Source organism: Varanus komodoensis, unplaced genomic scaffold (genome assembly GCF_004798865.1).
Source record: "Varanus komodoensis strain SLA01 unplaced genomic scaffold, ASM479886v1 scaffold24, whole genome shotgun sequence".
Classification (NCBI taxonomy): domain Eukaryota; kingdom Metazoa; phylum Chordata; class Lepidosauria; order Squamata; family Varanidae; genus Varanus; species Varanus komodoensis.
In genome coordinates, this window is record NW_025335641.1 from 2064903 (window position 1) to 2091397 (window position 26495).

General features: G+C 39.3%; 1 protein-coding gene across 4 annotated transcripts in view; it reads left to right on the forward strand.

The window, feature by feature from the left end:
* Nucleotides 1-225: 225 nt before the first annotated feature.
* The window catches only part of ADGRL2 (adhesion G protein-coupled receptor L2), a 425162-nt gene continuing 398892 nt past the window's right edge, over nucleotides 226-26495 (forward strand). For all 4 annotated transcript variants that reach the window (XM_044432483.1, XM_044432481.1, XM_044432479.1 and 1 more), the window contains exons 1-3: nucleotides 226-446; nucleotides 1429-1463; nucleotides 23222-23323. The gene's annotated coding sequence lies outside the window, so the exon portion shown is untranslated. The remainder of the gene's footprint in view (nucleotides 447-1428; nucleotides 1464-23221; nucleotides 23324-26495) is intronic.

Below are 26495 nucleotides of genomic sequence, written 5' to 3' on the forward strand. Positions count from 1 at the left end.
TGGGGAGGGCTCAGTAGAAGTACAATATACTAAGTGGCTTATGAATTGTGCCCTAAATACTCTATTTTTTACTATCACTTCTGCAGAGTTCCAATTGAATTTACACCAAAGCATTTCCACTACCTTTTTATGCAGTTACACTTCAATTTAAGACTATTTATGTGTCCTTATACAGATACTTCTCATGCCTTTTAACACATAACTTTTGCCTTTGCAACATTGTAGAATCTTAGCCTCCACCCAAAGTCCAAAGAATGAAGCATACACCAAAAGGAAGCGTTTTATTGTATACCTTCAACTTCATTTAGCAGAATGGTTGGATGGAACAGCTCAATGACCGTGCAGAAATGTGAACCATCTAAAGCATGCTCATTGTTCCTTTTATCACCATAGCAGAGTTCAACGATTACATATTTGACTTCAATTTACAAAAGCTTACTGCTGAGGTAAAAGTAATACATTTGGTGTTTTGTTATAATCTATTTCTGAAGCACTCCCTGTCAATATCTTCTCTCAATACCCTGTTGGAATGTTAACATTTCCTTCTTACTCTTACTCCTTCTGTGGAACACTGAGGGGGAATATGAAACTGGAGAAGAAATGATATTTGGATCCAGAATGGCTCCTGTAATTAGGATCCAGATAATTACAGATGATATCAAATCAGAACTATTATGTTTATATTTATTGCAAACTCTGTGAGATTTGCATGAGTACAAGGACATCATTATTAAGCAGCTAGGATCCATGCAGTCTTTAATGCAAAAAAACTCTAGGAAATAATATGAAACATGTGCAATAAAAAATACCTTGTTTTTTTAAGACATGTTATCATGCATTCCAGAAATTATCAGCATTGGTAGCTGCAATGCTTTCTTCTTAAACATGCCTTTATTCTTTTCCCTGAGTTTACATGAAGTGCACACAAGTGTCCCTTTTGTTGTTGTTGGGGTTTTTTTTGGTTTGCCAGATGCTATTTTTATGGTAGTATAAAATGTGTACTGTAAAGAGGACCAGCTTTTCCATCACACAAACCCTAAAATCTCTAGGCATCATTTTTTTTTAAATGGTTACTTTACAATGCCTAGTTATTACCAGGATAGGAAAGCCAGCATGGAAGTTTTTAGCCTTGGGCAATGTTAATTTCCATTGCTATAAAGTCAGCTTTCCCAACCAGGCACCCTCCAGATATTCTGCACTACAACTCCCATCAATCGGGTGACAGGAGTTGTACAAAATATCTAGAGAGTCTGAAGTTGTGGATGGAGTGGCAGGGAAGTGTTGCAGTTGTTCCACTGCAAGAGCACCATTTCCTTTCCCCTGAGCAATGCAGCCTGGTTCAGCATTGGTGGACCCCACCCCATAGACTCAAACTTTGCCTGCTAAAGAAAACTTTTATCCAAACAAATCTTTCTTCTTTTTCTCCAGAGCTTTTCCAGTCTGTGGCTTCTCTCTCCTCAGAGGTGGGTGTTACCTCCAGCATCTTCTCTGTTCCTTTCAGGAATAGCAGTCCTTCACGCAGGTTGCATCTACACACTCACAGCTCAGCCTTCAACACTCACAGAAAAGGGCGTCTGGGGCAGTGAGTCTTCCTCCCTTCCCCTGCCCACCCCTGCACTGAAAACCCCCCTACACACAACGTCCTTGTCATACACAGTTATTATACTGCATGGCCACAGTCTCTGCCAGCACCACCGCCATGGTCCAATCATTGCTTGTCCAGGCAGCTCCTCAAAGCAACTTTTTTCTGTTTCTACTTTTAAATGCCACAGAGAAGCGAACCAAAGCTGCTTCCCCTCTCCTCCCCAGTATATCTGCTGCAGCAGGACTTTTCTAAGCAGAATGGAGCTACTTGTCATTTGTGAAGCAAAAGCAGCAGCTTAACTTAGACAAAACGATGCCCATCTGCCCAGCCCTGAACCAACAGACTTGTTCAAATATGAGCAATGGAACTGTTGCCCCCACACCTGGGTTTCTGCTTGGCCAATGGATTTCTTGAAGAGTTATGTGGCTCTCTATCTGTGCAATCCTGCAACACCATGGCGAAGTCACAGTACATGCCTTCGACTTCCCAAACAATTATGCTGTTTTACATTAGACGATGAAAGACACTATGTCCAGTGGGAGTCTCTTATGAAGCAAGTTTGCTTTCTGTTTAATTTTCCTCCTTTGGTGAAAGCATTAACTTCCAATGATAGAAATATGACCTCAAAGGCCTCAGCAGCAGGAAGAATCCCAGTACTGCAGTTGGCCTACTTAGCACAATGAGTGCATGGGTGAGTGTTTGCACACACATTGGCTTACATGTAAGATTCAGAGCAAATTTCCTCTTATCTCAGCTGATGAACTGCACGCAGTGATCCATATTACCTGAGGCTGACCCTCTTGCAAATTGTTTAGTGTTACATCATTCTAGAGGGCTTCATCATTAACAGTTATTAGGGGGGCTACTGAACCATACCATGTGTGAACCAAGCAAGTTTGGTTTCTGTACCAGTGAGACGTCAAAAGCAGGTGGCACTAGCTCATTCTTTGCTGAGCTATTTGAAACAGAGACTCCAGAATCATAAGCCAGATTGATAAGAACAGCTGGGTGGATTGCTATCTAACTTGTATACGCCTGGACTTGCACCTTATTCAGTAAATGGTATGCACAGAGTATGGATGATAAATGGTTGTTCCTTGTCATTAAGACCCTTCTAGCTAAAGCTGGTAACCACACTTGCACGTTTATGTCCTGAAAGATTTGTCAAAGATTTACAGACAGGTTTTGCTTCAAAGCTACATTCAGATTTTCAAAACATACATTTCTTCTCAGCAGGCTGGAGTGATGAAGGATGCCAAGAAACGATTCAAAATTCCCAGCAGACTGGCAAATGGCAGAGTCTATTAAATATCTTCCTTTCTGTCTGTCTTTTCTGTCATTCTTTCTTTCCAGCCTGATGCATCGATGCCATCTGTTTAAAAATGTAGCTTCCCCACAGTGAATATTCCCATTTATTCAGGAAAACTGTGTAGTTGCTGGAGTCAAAGATATATTAGCATTTGTAGATGTTTGGTTTCCAGACTTTATTGAAGCTGCATTAGAAATTTTATCTATCTATCTCTCCATCCTCCCACAATCCTTTATTTTAGGATGCTTTCTAGACAGTAGGATAAAGGCTGTTAATCAGAAAGTTTTCAGCTGAAAGATACTGTACTGGTTGATGGGGAATGCTAGACCAGGATATGCCGGCATGCACTCCGTGGTGGCATAAATTTTTGCTTTTCCTTGCTGCTCCGTCCTCCTTGTTTCTCCTGCAGAGCCAAGAGAAAGACTCCTGCAGAGTTCAGCTTCATTTTACATAAAGTGAAACTAAAGTGGCTAGTCACTGCATTACATTACAACTATGAAAAACAATCTAGAGTTTTAACGTTGGCTTGTTTTGAAACTGATCAGAGCTAGTTTTAAGCCACAATTTCTGGTTCCGCATTTATGGAAACTCACAGGAGTCTTCCTCCTGGCAAAACAGGAGGAGGAGAGAAGGGGGAAACACACAGGCCTGAGGTTTTCGCTTATTACAGCTTGTATGCATAACACTGAATCCTAGCTTAACATTACATGTGAACTAGGCCGCTAAACAATCTTCTGTTAGCTTGCTTCATGCTAGTAGCTTTCTGCATATTTTTTCCAGTTCAGGGCAGCGCAAGATGTAGACAAGCTGGAAAGGGTTCAGAAGAGGGTAACAAGGATGATCCGGGAACTGGAAACAAAGTTCTATGAAGAGAGATTGTGAGAACTGGGCATGTTTAGCCTCAAGAAGAGTGAAGGAAGAAGTGATAGCACTCTACAAGTAATTGAAAGGGTGTCACAGAGAAGGAGCACAGGATCTCTTCTTGATCATTCCGCAGTGCAGGCCATAGAATAATGGGTTCAGTAACAGGAAACCAGATTCCATCTAGACAACAGGAAGAACTTTCTAACTGTTCGAGCAGAATGACAGTGGAACCAATTACCTAGGGAGTTTGTGTGCTCTCCCACATTAGAGGCATTCAAGATGCAACTGGAGTGGTGTAACTTGGAATCCTGCATTTAGCAGGAAGCTGGACCGATGGACCTTTGGCACCTTCCAACTCAACTATACTATGATTCTATGATTTGGCATGGGAATGGACAACTAAGAATGTTGTAAATGCCCAGTGTGCTTCCCAGGATTCCCACAGTTGGCACAAGAACCCCGCAGCGGGGACTGCACAATAAGCCTTGGTAGTATGCTCTTAGTATAGGGCTAATATAACATCCTACACATAAGTATACAGTATACCCCTGTGAAGTCATGGTTCAGTGTTTGTGGCCTCAGCCTTTTGTGGGATTTTCCTTGGAACTGAACTAATATTGTTTGCGGAAACCGCTGATTGGCTGCTGCCCTGTGATGCATCTCTGGTGTTCGCTGAGTGTTCTCCGTTTTGTTCTTCTTGAAGCCCTAAGATGCCGCCCAAACACCCTGCACCTTCTAAGGCTTCTGGCAATGAACCTAAGCGCCAGACAAAGTTTAAAATACTCCAGAAGAAAGTTGAACTTCTGGATTTGCTCCGGGAACTAAAAAGTTATGCTGCAGCAACGTGCCATTATGGCATCAATGAAAGCACCATTCACTACATAAAGAAGAACAAGGCAGCGACATATTTAGGGTTTAAACTATAAAAATAGGCATTTTTACCACATTCAAAATTTTCATAATTTGTGGGTGCTCTAGGAATGCAACCCTCACAAATTTTGGGAAACTACTGTACTCACAAAGCAGTCACAAAAACCAGCTCTCATATCAAATTATGATTAGCAGCTTAGTTTATTACTGAAACACATCATGAGCTGATTTTCTCTCTAAAGGAAGTAGGTTTTCCCTCAGATGGATTTTTTCATCTTTTGTTATTGTTGATTCACTAGCAATAAACAATGTGACTTCAACTGAAATGGTAATTAATCCTAATACTAGAACCAAGAGGCAAGTAGTTTAATTTGTTCTGCTTTTCTGATGAGATGTTTGCTTGAAGCATAGCAAGAACAATATCTTGCACATGGTCGGGCTTGGGGGAGGGCTTTTGATCAGCCATTCTAGATTCTATTACAAACATTATCAGATTTAAAGAGATAAATCATAATCTTATTTATACAACACTTCAAAGTTGTTTGGAATCATTCATATCCCTGCATGGCCATTAGAGAGGACGATTAACCCCATTAAACAGAACAGGGACCAAGACAGAGCCACAGTGACATGGTCAAGGTGACACACTGGGATAATACCTGAGTCAGCATGTGAACATCAGAGTCCAGCTGAAAACCCCGTGCTTTAGCTGGTTTATCCAGAAGCCTTGCAGCATAATCCTAGTAGTAAGCCCCATTGAGATAAATGAGGCTTACTCCCAGATAAGTCTGCATAAGATTGCAACCTCAGCCATGGTCTGAAGCCCTTCAGAAGTGTGTGTGAGTTCTATGTGTATTCCTGTCTCTCTGGTGAACTTTAAGTATCCTGTAGGATGCATCAATACTGTAATACTACTTCAATTGTTAAGAGGTATTTTTAATGGGCAGGAGCCCTTTATTATTTATTTAATCAAGGAATGGGCCACTTGACTACATCTAAAAATGGTACAACCAAAATATTTAAAGTATAAAACAGCTGCAGTTAAAACATTTTAAAAGACAATGCAAAACATCTCTATAACAATGTTTCTTTCAAGCAAAAACATTTTCAGTTTAAACATTTAAAATGAGAAAACTATCAAGCAATAAATTGGGCAGCAGTTATCAAACCCAGTTATGCATCCAGTAGACCTGTAATGCCTGAAGCCAATCTATGCCTTCTTTCATGCCCATCATAGAAAAATACAATTGTATGTAGGTGGCTTATACATTTTTCTATGCTGTACTTGTGGACTGAGATGGGGAGTATCAAACATTGTATTCTGTAATGTTGTATTCTTCAAACATTAACATTTTTCTGAGTATACAAGATAAGTCTGTAATGTGTAAAATACAATTAAAGGATGAAGTCTTACTAGAAGCCATTTATGCATGTTCAAATTAGCAAAAACTCAAGTTTGGCAAAGTGCACCAGATTTCTTCTTGAGCCTTGTTCTGATTTGAGCCCAATTTTTGATTGCAAACCCTTTTTATTTTTTGCCAGAAAATTTGTGCATATTTTTCTACATGTACACATCAGCTGTGTGCACCTTTGAAATATACACAAACTTCTCCTATTGATTAAAACATTTTTCTGCACATTTTTCAAAAGTAGAGTTCTTTTTATGTGCATTTTGCAAATGTACGCAAGATTTTCCATTCTTTTTGTGGGGTCTGTGAATCTCATTGCACACAGAGACATATAAGGACTTCAGTGGCAGATTGTGCCTCAGTCTATGATTAGTCCAGAAGGAAGGAATGGTATAAATACTGATCAGGAACTGAAATTATTTTGTCATTGATTATTTGATTTGCAGGAACACCGGTCTATAGCAGGAGCGATATAATATACTGGATGGACAGGAATGTTACACTTCACAGAAAGTGAAGAATGAGAGCAGGAAAGCTCAACAAGAAATTGCACTCTTTAAATAGGAGTTCTCCAACGCTTGGTCCATGGGCCTCAAGCTGACTGCAGATGTCTTTCTTGGCGAAGAGGTTCCTTGCCCCTCTTGATTTTTATTTATTTCTTTGATTTCATAAGAGTGCTTTTGTATTTTGTAGCTCAGAGCCTATTCCTAACTTTGAAATAGATTCTCAAAAAGTTACTTTTTATAGCCTCATTTGATTATTTGTAGCTGGGGGTGGACAGTAGGGTGGGAATGAGAGGTTTGTGATCCCCCAGGCTGACCATGGCAGCCATTCTATGAAAGTACAAGCCCCAGTCCATACTAGTTGTGAGTTCATCCTCAAGCCCCGCAATATGTCCAACAACCCCGAAGCTTTGGAGAGCTCTGCTTTAAATACTTCTGTTACTCTCTTCAAAAGGGAAAAGGCCTAACTAACTAGAACATTTCTTGCCTTTTAAACCTCTGTGCCCTGTCATCCTGATCAAAATTCAGACTTAACAAAATATGGTCTACCTTGTGGAAGGCTTAAGTGTCACAATAACGACACTTCGGTGCCTGTGCTTGTAAGGAAATGAATGACCTGACACAGCACTGCAATCTTTGCATAGGCAAAAAAGTGTTTACTTGCACATTTAGTTTTAGCATTTTAAACTATTATCAAAATTGAATTTTAAATTTAAACTGTCTTAGGAACCTTAGCAGAAGATGATCTGCAAGTGCAATCAATCAATAAATGAAGTTTTATTCACCTTCTCTCCAAGTTTTTTAGATGGGAGGAGAAAATTCTTTAGGGCATAATTACACGCATGTTTAGACAGCATGCTGGGAGGTGAAGGGCTGTTTTTCTGGCTAAAGCTGCACAGGATGGCACCTTTAACTATCCACAAGGGAGAGATTTTTACATGACTATATCTCACCACTTTGTACAATATACAATGGCTTATTACTCTGCAAGACAATGTAATAAGGCTGGCACTGTTTCGATGCTACTCCTGACTTACGTTTATCTTTCTATGTCACATTTACATATATCCAGTCCTAAGCTCAAAGCAGCTTAAAGTTTTAAATACTGTAAGCATTTTAATGAAATATTTTAAACTGTTCTCTCTCTCTCTCTCTCTCTCTCTCTCTCTCTCTCTCTCTCTCTCTCTCTGTGTGTGTGTGTGTGTGTGTGTGTGTGTGTGTGTGTGTGTGTGAAAGGTTTGTACCAAATGCGGATCATGGGTTTCCACCTAACTGGCCAAAGCTTATCCTAACACAGAATCCCTGTTGCAAGAAACATATTCCCCCTTGTTATGTTTTAATTTATGTGCTCAAGGTCACATAACTTTGATAAGGATTACAGGGTAAAGAGGTCTAAACGCTCTAGTTAGCAGAACCTGAAATATTTTGCACCAAATATCAAGGGAAACAACAGCATTGCTTCAGGTTATTCATTGCTTATTAGGAGGACAGGACAGAGAAAGACATATTTACCAAACAACAGCGAATCATTTTAAAAAGTTTAATCATCTTGCTGAAGCTTAGAAAGTTACTACTTGGAATATTCTAACCACTTGAATTGTAAAAATCTGTACACAGAGTTGTACATTCCAGTCCTTTAATTCCTACAGTACTTTGACAACAAATGTGTTGGGAAATTCCTTTCCATCCATATCAGAAATTAAAGATGAAATGACTAGTGCATTTTAATTTGATGAATATTCAAATTCTATTCACTGCTTTGAAAACTTCATTATGATTCATAACAGTTTAATTTGCCTGAATTCTTTTGGTTACTTTGTTTCATTTTTCATTGCTTTTCGTTTCATCTTTGCAAAATATGAAAGAGAAGAGTAAGTCAGTAAATCCCAGGATTTTTTTTTTTGGGAGGAGGGTGTAAAATCCTCAATTGGATCTGTTTTTTCAAGTGTGTTCTGCAATGAATTGTATATTAGGTTTCAAATTCTATGCCACCATGTACTAATTTATAAGAATGAGCCAGATCATTAACTTTAAGCAAGTGTAATGCAGGTCACAGTTCACAGGTAGTGTTAGCAAGCTCCACTGGAAGCACTAGTTGCTGTGCAACAATGGTGGGAAAGAACACAGGTGTTTGCTTGGGGGTTTCCCACTGGGGCATGTGGCTGGCCATGCAGTATGTAGGAAGCTGGATGAGATAGTCTTGTGCCCAATCCAGCCCCTTTCAAGTTTGTAATTATATCAACTGCCAGATCCAAACCAAAATATTATTAAATTTGAGATCACATTTTCATGAAGTGGACTTTATCTGACATGTAGAAGAGGTTTTTCACAGTCAATACCTTTTTGCTTTTCCTAAACTTTCGTCCAACTTGCCTTCCATCCCATTTGCCCCCTCTGACTGTTCTTTCCTGCAGCCTTTTCTCTGTTGAAGCATATTCACTTCAAGAAAACACATTTGCCTTGGTCTGCCACTTTCTATCGTTCTTGTTTCTTTACTAGGCACATACAATCTTCAGTCTCCCTTGTATAGGGCTGCCTTCACTTTTCTGGCTTCTAAAGTCAATTAATATATCATTCTGCTTGCTTGGTTCCTGCACTTGAAAACAGGTGAGTCAGTCTTTACCAGAGGTTTGACCACTGCTGCTGCTTCCAACACCACAACCACCTTATTTCTTCCATTAGAGTTACCAACCTAGGATCCCAAATGGAATTAGACTACCTTTCCCATCTACTCTGACTGGCCAAGCTGGCAGGGGATGATGAGAAATGGTTGTTGTTGTTGTTGCATGCCATCAACTCATATTTTCTTATGAAAGCCTTCCAAAATGTTCTGTCCATGAGAACCCTGCTCAGCTCTTGTAAACTCAGAACCGTTGCTTCCTTTAAAGAATTGAATTTGTTCGTCCCCTTCTTCTTCTGCCTGTGACTTTCCCTAACATGATTGCATTCTCCAGTGATGTGCCCAAATACAACAGCCTCAGTTTCATCATTCCAGGGCAAGTTGTTGCTTGATGTTGGTCACTTGTCTGTCTTTCTGTTAATCAAGGGTATTCACAAAGCAATCGCCCAGCACCATGTTTTGAATATATACATTTTTTTCCTGACAGTATTCTTCACATGCATAGTGATCAGGAATATAATAGTGTGGATGATCTTGGCCTTTGTCTCCAGCAAAACATCCTTATAGATGATAATCTTTTCCAGTTCCTTCATTGCTGCCCTTCCAAGTCTTGATCTTCTAATTTCTTGGCTGGCTTCAATCCACAGTCCAATTATATCTAGTTAAGATATTGGGACAGGGTGGAAAAGCTATGACCTAGTTCAGGGGTACTCAAACTTTTTCAATGGGGGGCCAGTTGAAAGGCAGCAGCGATCCATGCGGGCTGGTGAGGAGGGGGAGCCTGGGCGCGTGGGCTGGTGTGGTGGCATTGGGCATGGCGTTGGGAGATCTCCCAATGAGTCCAAAACCATCTCCAAGTAAGCAAGCCATCACCTCCAGCCCACGCAGCGAGGCGGCAGCGAGCGGGGATGACAGGCAGCGGTGCAAGCCAGATAAATGAGCATGGCGGGCTGGATCCATCCTGCGGGCTGTAGTCTTGAGGACCCATGACCTAGTTCATCCATAATGCAAACCCAGGTTGCCCTACCTTGGAAGATATTAAACAGATATTGTTTGCTTTTCAATTCCTGAGCTGATTCCCTCCTTCTTTGCCTGTCCTTCCTTTAAATAGCTCATCAAACAGCACTTTTTTAACTACCTTACCACCTCTTAGCCTTGCAAATACTCCATAAATAGCCTATGGTTCTGAGTTTATATATAACAACAACTCATTGTTTCAAGCATCCTGGAGTTCACAATCCCCCAGAATCCAAGCTTGTTTCTCATTTGTGGCTAAGAAACTATGCTCTGTTAATGAGGCTAGGTTCACATCACAACAAGCCAGAACTCAACAACCCATGGGTTAAATAAATACACTGCTCACAATGTTTATGTAGAAGTTCTTTGATTGGAACTCCCATTTTAATTCTCTTCTCCAAAAACCTGTTCTTGGGGAGTGGACAGAAAAACTTGCAATTACCTCTAACTTTCCTGAACTCTCATGTATATACAGAAACAACTGAATGATAAAAAAGGCATCCCATTAAAAAAACATGCACACCTTCAGTCATCCTGACCTCCTTTCCCTTGAGCTTAAATTGGAATTTTCCACCTGTGATGTGAAACATAAGAGATAAGCATTTTACATTTCATTTTCCTTTGTCTGCTAATGTGTATTAGTTTTTTCTTTACTTTTTTTAATATGGATATAAATGGGAGAGTTTTAAAAGGAAGATAATTTGCAAAATAAGTGAACATGCAGCTATTTGGCTTGGCTCTTTACACATCAGAATGCTGTAATCCGAGGAGCATTATTTCCTGCTGTGGATAAAGAAAAGGCAGTTTTGCTTCTTTGCCATTCTAACATTTTTGTAATAATAAAGATCATTGTCTTTGGATTTTCCTATCATAACTCCATACCCTTTGCTAAAGTGACTAAAATGATTAGAAACTCAAGGAAGTTGAGACTGTTAAAAAAAAAAAAAAAACCCCTACGCATTCTTTCTTTCTACAAACAATTTTAATGGGCTGGTTTTAAACTTGCCACATAGCACATTAATCCAGTCTAACTCTTCTATCAAACTGTCTGAGTTTCTTTAACAGATTCCCCTCAAAACTGTGTCAAAAACATAAATCACTAGATTAAACTTGTTGGAAATGATGAAAGCTGAATTCATGTATATACATGTGGTGGTACAAATGGACCCTTTTATAATTTAACTTGAATGAAAGCAATAAATTTGAAACAGGTTTAACTGATGATATTGGTAATCCACAACAGATTTCATAAATGTTGTTGAATGAACATTGGTTTTGTTGAGTAATCCCCTTGATTAAAGACGGGACAGATAACTCAAACAATCTGCTAAGCAGCCAAATAATATAGTTTTTAAATGTTATTCTAAGTAAAAATTATACAGTTACGGGCACTTTTAATGAATAAGTAAATTAACATAACTAAGAATGTTCACCCTTTTACTCTTATAGCTCTGATTTTTAGAGGTTTTTTTTTTTTATGCATTCTTGTCATGTGCAAACTTGTTTCTACCAGAACTACTTTCTGGTCTATCTCTTAGCTATTTGAAACATAGAAATTGTGAATTAATTGCAGATTAATCAAGTCAATGGGACTTTTCCTGAGCTTCCATAAACTATATTTATCTATCCATTTGGATTTCGCATGCCAATGAAGACTAACTACCAAAAGTATGTCTTATCTCTTAAGAGTCTGGATATTCTAGATAGTTCAGATGGATACCATCTTTGATAAGAGACCATTTGATTTTGTACTGAATGAATTACACTGATATTGCAGTCCATTTGTATGCAACATCAGCATGTTTCCAATGCAAACTGAGCAACTAAAATTGTGTCTTTTAAATGATCTTTCCTATCTGAAGATATTCATTCTTGTTTGTTTAGAAAAGTTATAGAAAAGCTAAGACAATGAGTTTTCCATGTTTCACTGATATGGCTGGGCTGGTTTGCCAGTTGGCCTGCTGGTTGAAAGGTACAAATAGACCCATTAGTATTGTTTCTTTGTTTGTTTATTCCATGTCATGCTCCACATTTTGTGTGTGCAGGGTGGGGATATTTATTTATTTCATGTTTAATGTTCATGTTCACTGCCTCATAGCCAAAGCTCTCTGGGTAGCTTATAACACTTTGCTTTTTTAATCATCCTGCTGTGTCACAAAGACAATGTTTCCCAATCAGATTGGACAACAACATCTATTGTCCCTAACCAGCATACAATTGGCCATCCTGTCTGGACATGAAGGGTGTTGTAGTCCAACACAGCTGGCAGATATCAGATTGGGAAAGGCTACTGAAGTCATCCAGCTAAACGGTGACACATTAGCACAATACTGAGTTTTTCCCTTTGTGTAAGAAAATACAGCTTACTCTAACATAAGCACTACCTTACTAGATCAAGCTAATGCATACCATTTCTGAATATAGAAGTTCTTTTTCTTTAGTTTTCATAGCTATCAGTGGTTTTATTTATTTTATTATTACAACTATAGCCTGCCTTTTTTCTTCTTGCAAAGAATCCAAAGCAGCTTACAACATTCTCTGCCTCCTCTTCATTTAATCCTCACAACATCCCAGTTGTGAGATGGATGGCCCTGTGAGTCAGCCCAAAACCAACCAATGAGCTTCATGGCTAAGTAAGGACTAAAACTGAGATCTCCTGAGTCCCACTTGAACCTCTACACCACTGTGTAGTGTTCTTCCGCTGATTATCTTCCATGAATCTATATGATCATTTTAAAGACATCACTATATCACGTAGCAATCAATTTTCTGTTTATATAAGAGCTATTGGAGAAACTTGCATATGTTTGTTCTGAAGCCAATGTCAATTAATTTCATTGAATGTGACCAATGAAATGGGAAACGAGAAAATTACAAGTTGTCTCTCTCTCTTGTTTTTACTCTTGCAACATTAGTTATAATTTCTTGCTATTGATCATATCCCATATTATAATAATATATGCTCAATGGGGCTTCTTTTTTACTAAGCCAGCCCCCTCCCTAGCTTCTTAAACTTTATTATAGAAAAAAAGCTTAAATATATTTCATTCACCAGTTCTGTTTCAATTTTTTTTTCAAATGGAGTGATCCAAACTCTCCATAATATTCTACATCTCAGCATTTCATTTTGATACTGGCATAACCAGAAATGCCCATTTTCTTCCTGTGTGTTGCACAATCTAGCTTGAGAATTTGTTTTTAAACAGCACCCTTCTTCCTTTTGGACAGAACCTTCTAGTGTGACTCCAGCTTCACTCTTTCTTGTTTGGCATTCCTTTGTGAACAAACCCACACTATTTTTAATCCCATACATATAGATGCCCACTGTGTGTACTCAGTGGACATAAAACTAGATGAGAGAGAACATGGTATGTTATAGAGTAAGTTTCCATATGAATAAGTTTTTCTCTTGTGCCATTTTATCACACATGCACACATTTTCATCTTCTTTGCTTCTTGCATATTTAGTGTTACAGATTTCCATTCTGGAAACATGCTTAACATTCGTTGTTTTCTTTGTAACACTTCTAGTAACATTTTCTAATTACCAAATGGTACTTACCATCCTTTCCCCCATACTGTTTTCAGAACAGAGGAAGCTGTTGCAGTTCAGCAGAGGCCATGAACCTGCCTGATGAAGCACAGATGAATATAAAGTACTCCACTGAGCTTAACAGCCTTTATTAATGTGCAGCTCCAATAGGCATTTTTTAAATTCATTGAAAGGTTAAAGGACACACTTTCAACTGTTGTTTTGCATTTTGTTTGGTGAGATTAGTTTTGTACATTTCCACAAAGGATATCTGAAAAGATATCAGCACATTACTTTTCCATTAATTACATCTGCAGCTTGCGGTAGATTTTTCCAAAAAGAAAAAGAAAAACTTGGAGTGGGCACCAAGATTTAAACTAGGTTTGACCAGTCTAACTATACAGAATAAGAAATGCTCTACACACATATTAACAGCATTTCAGGTTGACAGACCCCTACTAAGAAAGACACATGTTCTAAATATTTCAAGCTTTATTTTCCTTACTACTAAGAGCAAGGAATGTCATTAAAATTGCAACCTATCACCATAACAAAATTGATCCACTTGTGCTGGTGAGTCTGAATACAAGTTATTGAACACTTAGCAATCTACTTTTGGCATAAACCTAAATTTAAGAAAGTGTTCATTCAATGAATGCCACGTTCTACTTTTTGCGACTGTCCTGAAGAGAAGATAGATTTCTCTTTAGGGCAATCGCAAGAGCAGGCTTTGGCATCTTCAACATTTAAAGTCACATTTATGCAACAGAAGATGGTAGAACCAGAGTTACTCCTCACTTTGCACTTCCACATACCAAGCAGACTTTAGAGCACTGACTGATCTTTCTTTGCCAACCACTTTCCTAATATTGTCAACTAAGTTACTGCAGGTGCTTAGCAGGTGCAATGCCCGTATACTGAACTGTGTTACCTCATTACTAGAGCCAGTGGAATAGCTTGTGTGGGGAGGAAGGGAAATTGATTTACTTTTTGCAGTATTGTTAAGGTGGAGATTAAAAGGCCAGACCCAAGTCCATACATCCAGTGAACATTTTAAAGGTCATGATTCTAGATACAGTGTAAAGTATCTTATATGCCTTATATTGCAAAGAAAACAGGCATATAAGGTCCTCCCACTACTACATGTATTTGTGCCTTCATGAAATTGGATTGTCCTTAATGATTTGAATATTCCAAACATCCAGACATGACAACTTATGTGTGTTTGTATGTATTCATTAGTGTAAATAATGCATCTTCTTAAATAACTCCAAAACTAGACTCATACCTTGTTGCAAATATTAATGGAAACCCACTTCATTTCACACCCTTAGAAACCAGGTCCTTGATCATGTTCATTGTTTATGGTAATGTTGCAGTATAGCTAGATGGTGCAAGTCCACCCAAGCAGTTTGGTAGGATGGCATGAAGGAAGTGGTTTTTTTTTTTTTTTTACATAATTTGGCTGACCCAATTGATTCATGCTTTCATGTGTTATCTCAGTAAAATGAACTTCTGGCCACAAAAAACTGGGATGGGTAGCAGATACCTTCTTGTCACAGTAATAGATGAACTGAACACTTTGCTGTCTTTTAAAACTTCTACATGTTCTTTCTTTATCTTCCTAATAATAGCAGATCTCCATTTCTTTTAGGCAAAATAAATGTTGGATTCCAAACCTGCAATAAAGATAAATTCACACCTTTGCTACCTACAGTAGCATCTCCATTATCTGAGGCTCAATTGTCCAGAATGCCCTCCTATCAAAATGTACTTTGATGCCTTTCATGTAGGCTGATTTTATCATAATCCTGTGTAAACAACCATCCTGATTATCTGAAATTCTGATTAACTTGAGGCCTTGAATATGTTCCCAGACTATTAGAACAAATATAAGATATACACTTACAAATACTATATGTAATTGAGTTCTGCAAGCTTGCAGTAGCCTAACAAGAGAGCTCAGCATAGCAATCCTCTTGACTGTAGTGGCACAAATCCTCTTGAATGAAGCATTTTGATACTGGACTGAGTTTTAACAGTAAATAAAGTCAAACTTGAACTAATAGGGTAAGTCCTAAAGGTAGGTTAATTATTAACAACTCTTGTGAGGCCCCTGTAAGTGCTCTTGAGATAAGAGCTCCATGTGTTTTATCCTAGAGCTGCAATGTTCACCCACTGGACTGTTTTTCCTCAGATAAGGAAGGTAATAATTTGGTGACGATGGAGATGATAGGGATTTTCCCAGTGGCGCCACGTATAGAAACTGCCATTCAGTCCATGTGGTTTTGTCGCTGTGATAGAAGATTAATTCAGACCAGCAACAATATATTGCTACAAATAAAATTTTAGTTTAGACAAAATGCAGAGAATTATTCCAAGTAGGAAGGTCACTTAATAGTTTTACCACAACTAACATTTTAATAGTAGTAATATGTTATTGTTGGCCTGAGTTAACTTGCTATCACAATGGCAGAACCCAGTTTTAAAAACTGGGGTATAGAAAGTACAGTTTGAGAATTATCCAAAGTAGAAAGGTCACTTAAACTGTACACCCCAGTTTTTTAACCGTTCTTATGTGAGGCCACCAAAATGCCAATCAGTTGGTTTCTGTGTTGAATCTAGTAGGTTCATCCTTCTAGATGCACAATGAAGCCTGGCTTCTATCCAACAGAATTTAATATTTGTGTAAATCAAATCAATATTAATGAGTGAATTTGTATTTTCTGTGGTTGTGTTGTCTGCATGAATGGCATGGCTAAGCAGCCAAATCCTTCCATCTGCTCCTTGACAGCAACCTGTCAACTCCTGTGGTGAACAGGCATTTTGTTGTTTCTTCTGCTTCTTCTGCTTTTGCAGCCATTGCATCTGCCTGTGGCTCCATGTCGACTGAATGCTGTTAACAAAGCTTACGCAGTAACAGCCAATCAGTGAAGAAATTTGTCATGGCACAAAATGTTGTGGCATATAGGATATAAATAACACAATGTTCAAAAATGCAGTTCGGTAGTAAAGGGCATATTTCCACATCGTGTAAAAATGCAAAAAAAAAAAAAAAACCCAAAAAACAAAACAAACCCCTCTGAATTAATAACCACAATTTTCTGACCAAATTACAAATCCAGATTGGGTCAGAGTCAGCCTGCCTATCAGTTTTGACACAGTCTCCATCATTTGACACTACTATGCATTCTCCATTAGATCCTAACAGTCCTACAACCATTTCTTGTTGACATGCTAACCGTGGCATCAGTGACACCCATGCTGATGAGCAACTTTAATATATTCAAGGGAGAGTGTAGAAGTTACTTTAGGCTCCACACTACTAAAGATATAAGTAAAGGGGGACTTATTTGGCCAACCAATTCTTTCAATCCTTGGAATGAAGATTTTGAATGCTTTCTGTATATATAATATATTCTGCATTAGAGATTCTCTAGTACAGAGATTCTCTATAGTACTCAACAAGTATATTCTCCAGGGATGCAAAGCTTCAGACCTGGTGGTCTAACCTGGCCTACTAGGGATCCCCATCTGGCACGCCAGTTTCCCCTGAAAGCCGCTTTACCCTGATCCTGCCCCATTTCCCCAACTACCAATCATCAGGTGGTTTCTCAAGTTTTCCACTGTTCTTTCTCTTTTATAAAAAGTTGAAATGTCAGTGTCAATACAAGCATTAAGCTGGTAATTTTTGGTTTGCTGGATCTGCACAGCCCACCACCACAATGTGGGCACTGACAACCTTTCCAAAAAGATCTTCAGTTTGTGAGCTGAAAGGGGTTGTGCACCTTCGATACAATCAGTTTCATGTACTTAAGATAATCGACATATATTATCTTGCTATGGTTTACAATAAGAACACATCCTTCTATTATGCTGCTATTTATCACATTGAGTTAGAAGGAAGAACTGTGGAGCCATGGAATAAAAAAAAAATCAGAATACATAGGATTGCACATAAATGTAACTGTTGAAACCTGGATAATGAGTGAATCTGTGACACCATTTGGTTCAGCTTTTTCTTTCATATTTTTGGGTAAATGCTAATGAGTGAATACTGAACTAAAGATCCTAAAGAGCGGTCTTTCCTAGCCTGATGTCCTCTCAAATTTTTCAATGATTCTCAGCACTGCTTGGCAGGAGCTGATGGACACTGCAGTTCAGAATAGCCAGAGAGATCAGGTTGAGGGATTTTGACATGGACTGTCCAGAATGGAGAATGCCTTGTTCAAACCAGAGCTTGGGGTAGGAGTGCTGTGTTCTGCTGGCACAGTTAACTGTGCTACATCACTGTGGGAGTTGTACTTAGGAAGAGGTTCAGTATTTCATCTAAGGACTTCGGGAAACTTCTCCCTTCTGTTCATAATGCAGAAACTAGGCAGAGACAAGGACACTCAATAGCATAACAAAGCAATTTCTGTTTTTAAAATAAATCAAATCTGTTTGCTCCTAAAGCTAAAACAAAGGAAAACTTGGAAGCCATAAAATGGAACAGTTCTCGTTTTGAACTAACCTAAAATTAGTTCAGCATATAGGATTGTAGTTAAATAGATGTGTGTCTTAAAAAAAACAAAAAACCTCTAGCACTGAATTTTGTTTTTATTGTATTTTTTAAAAAATTCAAATTACATATGGTTCCATGATAGGATGTTTCAGAAAATCATAAAGTGTTTTTTGCCTGTAAAACCGATGTCCTTTCTTGTTAATGCCAAGAAAACTTTTCCCAAAACACTCATTCCCTGCTCAAGACACTGTAGCCGCTAATGAGGAAAACACTGCAAGTACCTCATTGAAATGTTTTCCTTTGTTTATCTACTGGGAGTTTCCTCTGTAATAGGAAAAGAATCCCTGAGTATCAATGAGTCTGAAAGTGCTCATATTCTGCCAAGAATAAAGTTGTAAAGCTTTGTGTGCCAGTACTTTAAATTAATCTAAAATAATGCAAAGGGGAATTTGTCATCTTGGAAGACTTTTTTACAGCCCCGTCACTATTGTCTCAATTAATCAGAGTGTTCCATATCATTGACATGACTTCTCTCCTCTGTAGCCAATTATGACACCAATGGATGACACATCTCTAAGGATATACATGGAAGCAGATAGAAAATCAAAATGTGACAAATATATGATTGCACTTGACTCTCTGCAGTATGATGATGTCTTCCAAAGCCCATGAGCTACCTGGCAGTTCCCTTCCAGAGCAACCCCATTGGGTCCATTAGGTCCTTTACTTCAGTGTGCAAATTAAAAGCACAATATTTCATTCAGTTCTGCAGCCCTGGGCCCTTTAACTTCAATGGGAATCAGGGCTGGCATCACAGTTGCCTGATATCTCCCAAGGCCTATGACCTTGCGGGAGGTGCACACCTAAGCTCAGTGCTGCCTTGCTGCTACTGTTCTTTCTTACCGTCACTTCCTGTACACTTGCCCTTTTTCAGCATGCAAGCAGTAATGAAATAGAGAAGGTGGAACTGCATCCTGCACCTGCCCCACAGTTTCTAGGTAGATTGAGCTCAGAAGGAATGCTCAGAAGTGCATGAGAAGCAATTAGAATTAGGAGGTACACCCACTCAGGGAGGAGAGATCATGGGAAACATCTTTCCTAGAGAAACTCTGAAAGTTGGCATTGCTACCAGTGGAAATAATATAGCTTTCTTGATTACCTATTTTAGGCCCTTCCAGATTCTGGCCTTGTTCAATAACATGAAGGTCCACTGTACAATCCTGTTGCACTTGTGTCAGATGCTAGCACATTGCTAATGTCAGAAGTGTATGAGCATCCAGTGCAAGACACATGGCGGGGAAATCTGTGCTGCCACCTTGCCTTACTTTCTGCATTTTACCTAGATGGCTGACCTCAGCCATCTAGACTTAGGGTCAGCAAAAGGGAGGCAAGGTTTCCAGGCCGTGATTGTAATCAGCACAACTGTGCAGTACCAACATCTTCCTCTCTGCACTCCCCAGTGAGAGGGCAGGACAGGGGAAACAGCCATCAGAGTGCAAACACTGAGGTCAGAGGGCCTCGGTGCTCAGACTCCAAAGATCCTATCATCTACCAGACAATGTTTGGATTCTGTAGAGTTACACCATAATCTGTCCATGGGGTCTGTTGCAATGTGCCAGGTGACCATGGGCACCATTTTTGTGAGGATTGCTGTGGCTTGTTGTTTAATGCAAACCCAGGATGAAGGGGTTGTTTGAGTGTTAGGCAAGTCACAAATTATCCTAAAAGCATTTATTTGCGGGTTCTCTAACCATCACACAACCACTGCTGCCTGGATCTGCCTGGCGTAACAAACCACATGAAGGTGGGTACCCATGGGCATTCAAGAAAATGCAACAGCTCCCATGGGCAAATTGAGCCTTAGTGGCTGTGTTGTTGTGTGAAAAGGGTAATGTCTCAGTTCAGTGGGTCCAAAAGAGCACACCAAAGGAAACCATTTTGTTTGAGATCAATATAAAGTTTTGGTTTGATATGCTGCGTATATCACGACCCAAGCTGGGTCATTCCAAGAACCCATCTAATCCAGCATTCTGTTCACATAGTAGTGCATGGGAACCCATAAACAGGACTTGTGCAGCAGTACCCCTCTGTCCCAATTCCCCAGCAACTAGCATATATAGGCATACTGCCTCTTACATGCACTATCTGGCATTTGGCCACCAGATAGCCACGGATACAGTTCTCCTCCATGAATTTGTTCAATTCACTATTAAAGCCATCCAAATTGGAGGCCATCACTACATCTTCTGGATAGTTTTAAATAGCACTATGTGAAGAAGTTTTTCCTTTTACCTGTCCTGAAAATTCCAACGATCAGCTTCATGAGATGACTCCAGGTTCTAGTATTATTGCAGGGATCAGAGATCTCCCTTTCCACTTGCTCCACATCATGCATAGATCTGTACACGCAATCCTATCACCCCCTAACTCACCCTTGTGCTAAGCTAAACAGTCTCCATTGCTGTAAGCTTTCCTTACAGCCTCTTGTTCATATTTCAGTTGCCATTTTCTGCACTTTTTCAAATCTACAATATCCCTTTTTGAGATGCAGTATACACAGTATTCTTCCTGGTGCCTTTAAGCTGTAACAGCAATGTTCTCTGTTAAGTACCCTCTTAGCTCAGCCTAACACAATACAAAGTTTGTGATTATTGGAGGGGCAGATTCATCTAGGTTTCATCCCAGCCCTAGCCACATGTACTGATAACCCTACATGTGCTGAGAAGTTTACTATTAGACTACGGCATTGCACTCTGCGTGGGGCTGCCCAAGGGCCTAGTTCAGAAGCTGCAACCAGTCCAGAATGCACCAACTGGCCGCTCACTGCAAAACTCAGCTTTGCTCACGTAACTTCTGTGTTAAAAGGCAGTGGCTGCCTATTAGCTACTGAACCATATTCAAGTTTATGTTATCGTCAAAAACTAACAACGTGGGACGAGGATACCTAGCAAACCAGTTTCCCATATACAGTAGTCCCCTGAAATTCACGAGGGTTGCGTTCACGTGCGAATTGTGAAAAACCGCAAATTTTGAATGTGGTAAAGGTTCATTGCCAGAACCCTTAGAACAGGGGGCCAGCTGAAAGGTGCCGGCGATGGGAGCGGGTCGCTAAGGCGGTGTGTGCGGCGGGGGGTGTGGGCCGGGGGGGGCGGGCGGTGTGCACAGTGAGGCAGGGGCAGGGGCATACACAGAGATCATTTTCTCCGAGCGAGTCCAAACCGATCTCCTTGCAAGCCAAGGAGATCGGTTTGGACACACTCGGGGAAAACGGTCTCCTTGCGAGCAAGCTGCTGCACGGAAAATTCCATGAAAGACTGAGGCCCCAAATGCTGAACTGCGACTTCACGGGGTATACTGTATATTTAGCCAACTGCATCATAGTGCCAGAAGAGGCTTGCTGGCAATTCCAAATCCAATAGAATGTCACCATGGAAAAGTTTAGCAGAAGGCCTGCTCAGTGGTAGCACCATCCTCTGCAGAATCCTTGCCCGTGCAGTTCAGGAGGCACAAAAGGTGTCAAACGCCTTGTTCATGCAGGCATTCCCCGGCCTGTAAATGAGTATAATTAATCATGCTAATCCATTTTACTGCTTCTTGTATTGTAACATACTGTTATTGTAATTGTATTTTAATAATGTATTTTAAATGTGATTTTAATATTTCTACATGAACCGCTTAGGGATTTTATTATAGGAAGTGCTATAGAAACATCACAAATAAGTAAAAAATCATACATATATACATACATAAAATCTTGTGGATATCTTCTTTTCTTTAAAGTAATTTTTGAAGTATATAAATAAAATATCCCTGGAGTCCAAGGTTTTTTTTTTTCTTTTCTCTAAATTTTATTCACTTTAGTCAAAATTCTGAACTAACCTTTCCTCGTGAGACATAACATTAAGCAAAACTGAGAAGGAAAGATGAAAAAAAGGAAGAAAAACATATTATCGTTCCCGTGAAATATGCTTTTTAAAATAGTGTATTCCTCTAAAGCCAAGTTGCTATGTTTTGTTATAAATACGTGAAATTACCAGATTGCCCTGGATTTCTTTTTCTTTTCTTTTTTAGACAGGGAGTCACTGCATCATTAAGCATTGAATGAATATAATGTAACTATTGAAACTGTTTAAAATATTTCCTAACCATAAATTATTATCCAAAAATATTTTTCAAGCAGATAAAAAGAGTTGTCAATTCTGCATAGTGAATGCCTCATAAGGGGCTCATTTATGGTTGAAAACTGAATAAAAGCAGTAAATTAGGAACAGACGTAACCATAGAGAAGCTGTAATCCACTGCAGATTTCCTTGGTGAATGAAGTATTGTTGTGTGGATTTATCCTCCTTGCTTGTACAGTTAACCAGTCACATCTGTGGCTGGAGTGCTCTCTGCACACACAGGCAAGTTTGATTCAGTAATCCCTCCCCCCTCCAGTCCCCAGCCACAATGGAATACGCACATGTTGGTTAGCTAAAAGGCTCCATAAAGTGCCCGTCTGTTTCCCCGGACCAGGCTGTGCTGAAGGGCAGAGACAATATTGGAGCTCCGTGTCTGTGAACTGTGAACAGAAGGGAACAACAGCAGGTTCCATGTTGGTCTGGAGTAGGCCTTGTTTACCCCACATTGCCATGTGCCGCTTGTTCTGCCTCCGTATTTACAGGCAGGATGCTTCATGAATTAGAAGTATTCAGGACAGGAAGGGAGGCACTTATCATAAATATTCATTTACTGCAATGCAAATACTTAGCTTTATAGGAATGTAAACTCTAGCAGGTTTGTTAGATTCACTGCCTACCTTCCTCTCTTTCGCAGTGTTTGCTGCTAGTACACGCAATAAGTACTTGAAGACAGGAGGAGGATGTGACAGGGAGTCAATGTTGCCTTATTGTTCTCTGTTTAAGTGCCATGATTACATGCCCAATCAACTATCCATCCTGAACGAGCTGCGAGAAATACTGCACATACAAACATTCTTTATATTTCTCTCTCCCCTGAATTCTTGCAGGACTCCACTGCATTGCAACATGATTAGACATTTGCATCCAGGGCAGCGGAAGGATTGCATGGGCCCAGTGCCATCTTACTAACACCGAACAAGAAGGAAAATGTAAGTTTTTTTGCCCATCAAGAACTGCTTCAAATGATGACACTTTTGCTTTTATTTCATTGTTGCTACATAGCATTTTGTATTTAAGATGCGTAGGCCTCCATCACCATGATTTTCAGATGCTCTAATATTGACTGACCCGCTAGTCATTTCTCACACGCAGGACAGGTTCCTGTTATACGATGTGCCCCTTGCACAAAGGCCAACTTGCTATACATGAAGTCAAGGTTCAGTCCTGCACTCAGCAGTGGCTGTGGTGCGGCTAAGCACATGCAAATCTGCACCACACAGCTTCCTAGAGGCCAGCTGATGTTCTGGAAGAATATACACACATGCACAAGCCAAAAGTATGAAATAGTTGTCACTGCTGGGTGGTTGTATATTCTTGCAAAACACTGATAAAGGAACGTGGAATCTAAAAATGTTGTATCGAATTGAAAACTAGGATAGGCGGAGACTATTATAATAGTAGTTTGATTGCCAGCCATAACTGAAGTGGTGTGTGTGTATACATACATACATACATATATATATAGAGAGAGAGAGAGGGAGAGGGACAGAGAGAGAATGTGTGTGCACAGATAGTTTCTACACATCACTCACATACATTCTGTGTATAGGTTGAATGGAAAGGGAGCTTTATCAAAACATACAATGTTACTAATACGTGAATTATTGATTTGTTTGGTTAAAGGTCTCACTGATCTCATTGCTAAAGCCTGGGGCAGTATAAACACAAGAAATCAGACTAAAATAAGTCAAATAAATTACCTTGTTACCTTCAAATCAGATACTTTAATTTGTGCTCATCCAGCAGTTGCAAGGCAAGAGTAAAACCCTGTATCATGCTTTATTTGACCACAGGTCAATTTCCCCATTTTTCTTGGACAAGCTCTTACCCCCTAGCCACCCACAGCAGAAGACAATATACGTAGTCTCCTCATTTGTTCTACATTTGCCCCTTGTCTAGGCTCATAGGGTACTGACCCTTTTATTCTTGGAAACAATGTTTTTTATTACAAGGTAACTTGTTCCTTGTCTTTCTCTTACAATATATCCATAGACATGAATTTTGTCTCATGAGGTCTTCTTCTCAATGGAAAATTGTTTAAAACCTATGTCAAGCATGTGAAATCCCTTTGAATGCATATGGCGGACACTTATATATACCTCTTTTTAATGAAAAAAGAGGACAAAGGGGGCATCAAATGGACATATGCAAATACATATGTTTAGATAAATATTCATAGATAATTACTATAATTTGAATAGAAATAAAATGGGCAGCTGTCCTAGGGGCCTGCTCAGTCTTCTGTGTAGTTGATGGGCAACTTCAAGTTCCTTGCTTGCCCTTTTTAAGGGTCTTTATGTTTTGAACAGAGCAGCTCTACATACAGAGGTGACATTCAAAATAGAGAACTGCCTTCTGACAGCACTTCAGATAGACTATCCTCTATAAAATAAGACATATTGCCACTTTAGGAACACATGAAACAATGAGTGCTAGGTAAAGACACTGAATTGTTTCTAATATATAGTTGTAATAAGAGCTTTGTTATCTTGAAAGCCTTTCTGTCAGCAGCTTTCTGTCACACAAAAATAAATCCCATGATTAAGACTGAAAGAGACCAGTTTTGACCCATTGGCTGCTTATATGTTTCAGAGCTAGACTGGTGGTGCTGGTTTTATTCTGTAAAGACTGGCATGGCATGAGGCAGCAAAATTTGATGGAGTGCCTCTCTTGGCCACCATCCACCTAGGCACGACATCTGAAGCCTTCCTCGGAATGACACCTCTAAGGAATGCTTGGACAGTGGCAACAAGGGAGACAGCCTTCTCAGTGGTGACCCATGACTGTGGAATGACCTCCCTACTGAGGTCACCTGCCACCAACTTTGCTATACTTTCAGCACTAGGCCTTCCATGCCAGATCATTTAAAGACATGAAGGATATGTCCTATGTCCGAGGCTATATAGCAAGGGGACGGCATACCAAAACTTTAAATAAATAAATACATATTTTATGGCTGTCTGGTGACACCAATGTCAGGTTTTCTCAGGCGTAATCTGTATCATAAATAATCTTAACTATTAGATTGCTTTATGATGATGAGGTTTATAAAGTCTTTTTAAAATGTTGTATTTTTAAAAATAAAAAGATGTTTGAGTATATTGTGATCTTGTTTTAGGAACTTTTGTACAATACAATACAATAATTCTTTATTTGGTCATTGACCAGCAAAAGAAACTTTTGTAAATTACCAAGAATGGATAGTATAAAAAGAAAATGAAATAGATAGATAAATAGACAGAGCAAGCATTAATCAGAATATTCTTTTAAAAAGCATCTTATCATATCATAGTAAGTATGAAAATCTCTCCCAAACCAACAAGCTGCTATGGAAACATAATTAGAGTTGGCAAGTGATGCTGTGTTTCACAGAGTGCAACTTTTTGCTGGAAAGTTTAGAGGTTCATTTACTGCAGTGCATCAAATACGTAAAGATGATAGGTGAAAGGCTTTTTGTGAAAGTGCTGGAAAATAATTTAAAAAGGTCAGATTACTCTGAGGAAAAAAAAGAGCATGTATTTAGTAAGCACCTTGTTTTGGGGAAAATGTTGCATTTTTAAAGGTTAACAACAAGTCTAAATAGCCAGTAGTGTCAGTGAGAATTAAATCACTGGTCCTGTTTTAAAACTGCTACTGCAATGTTGCACATTTATTTTCAAATTCAAGGCATTTATTAGCATCCCTGTAATATATCACTGGAGTAGTTCCATCGGGAAGTGTGAGGATTTGAATGGAGAGGATTCAGTTCCTATCAATTTATTCATATTTAACTGATTTATGTATCTGGTAGTGAAAGGTTCACATGCATTTCTGAAATCTTTTATTAGGTTAAGCTTGGTTGCCTAGCATTCAGTGGAACTTCTCCATGAAGAATTATGCTACAAATCTATGCACACTTAGGCTTGGGAATAAGTCCTCCTGAACATAGTGGGTCTCATCTCCAAGGATTGAGCTGTACCGATCTATTTTGTTTTTTATCCTCCTAGCAGTGCCCGAGCAATTGATATAAGAAACAATACAGACAGCATCTTCCCACCCCTCACCCCCCCACTCTCCAGCTGTTCACAATATCTTGCTTTGTACATAAACTATAGTCTGGTA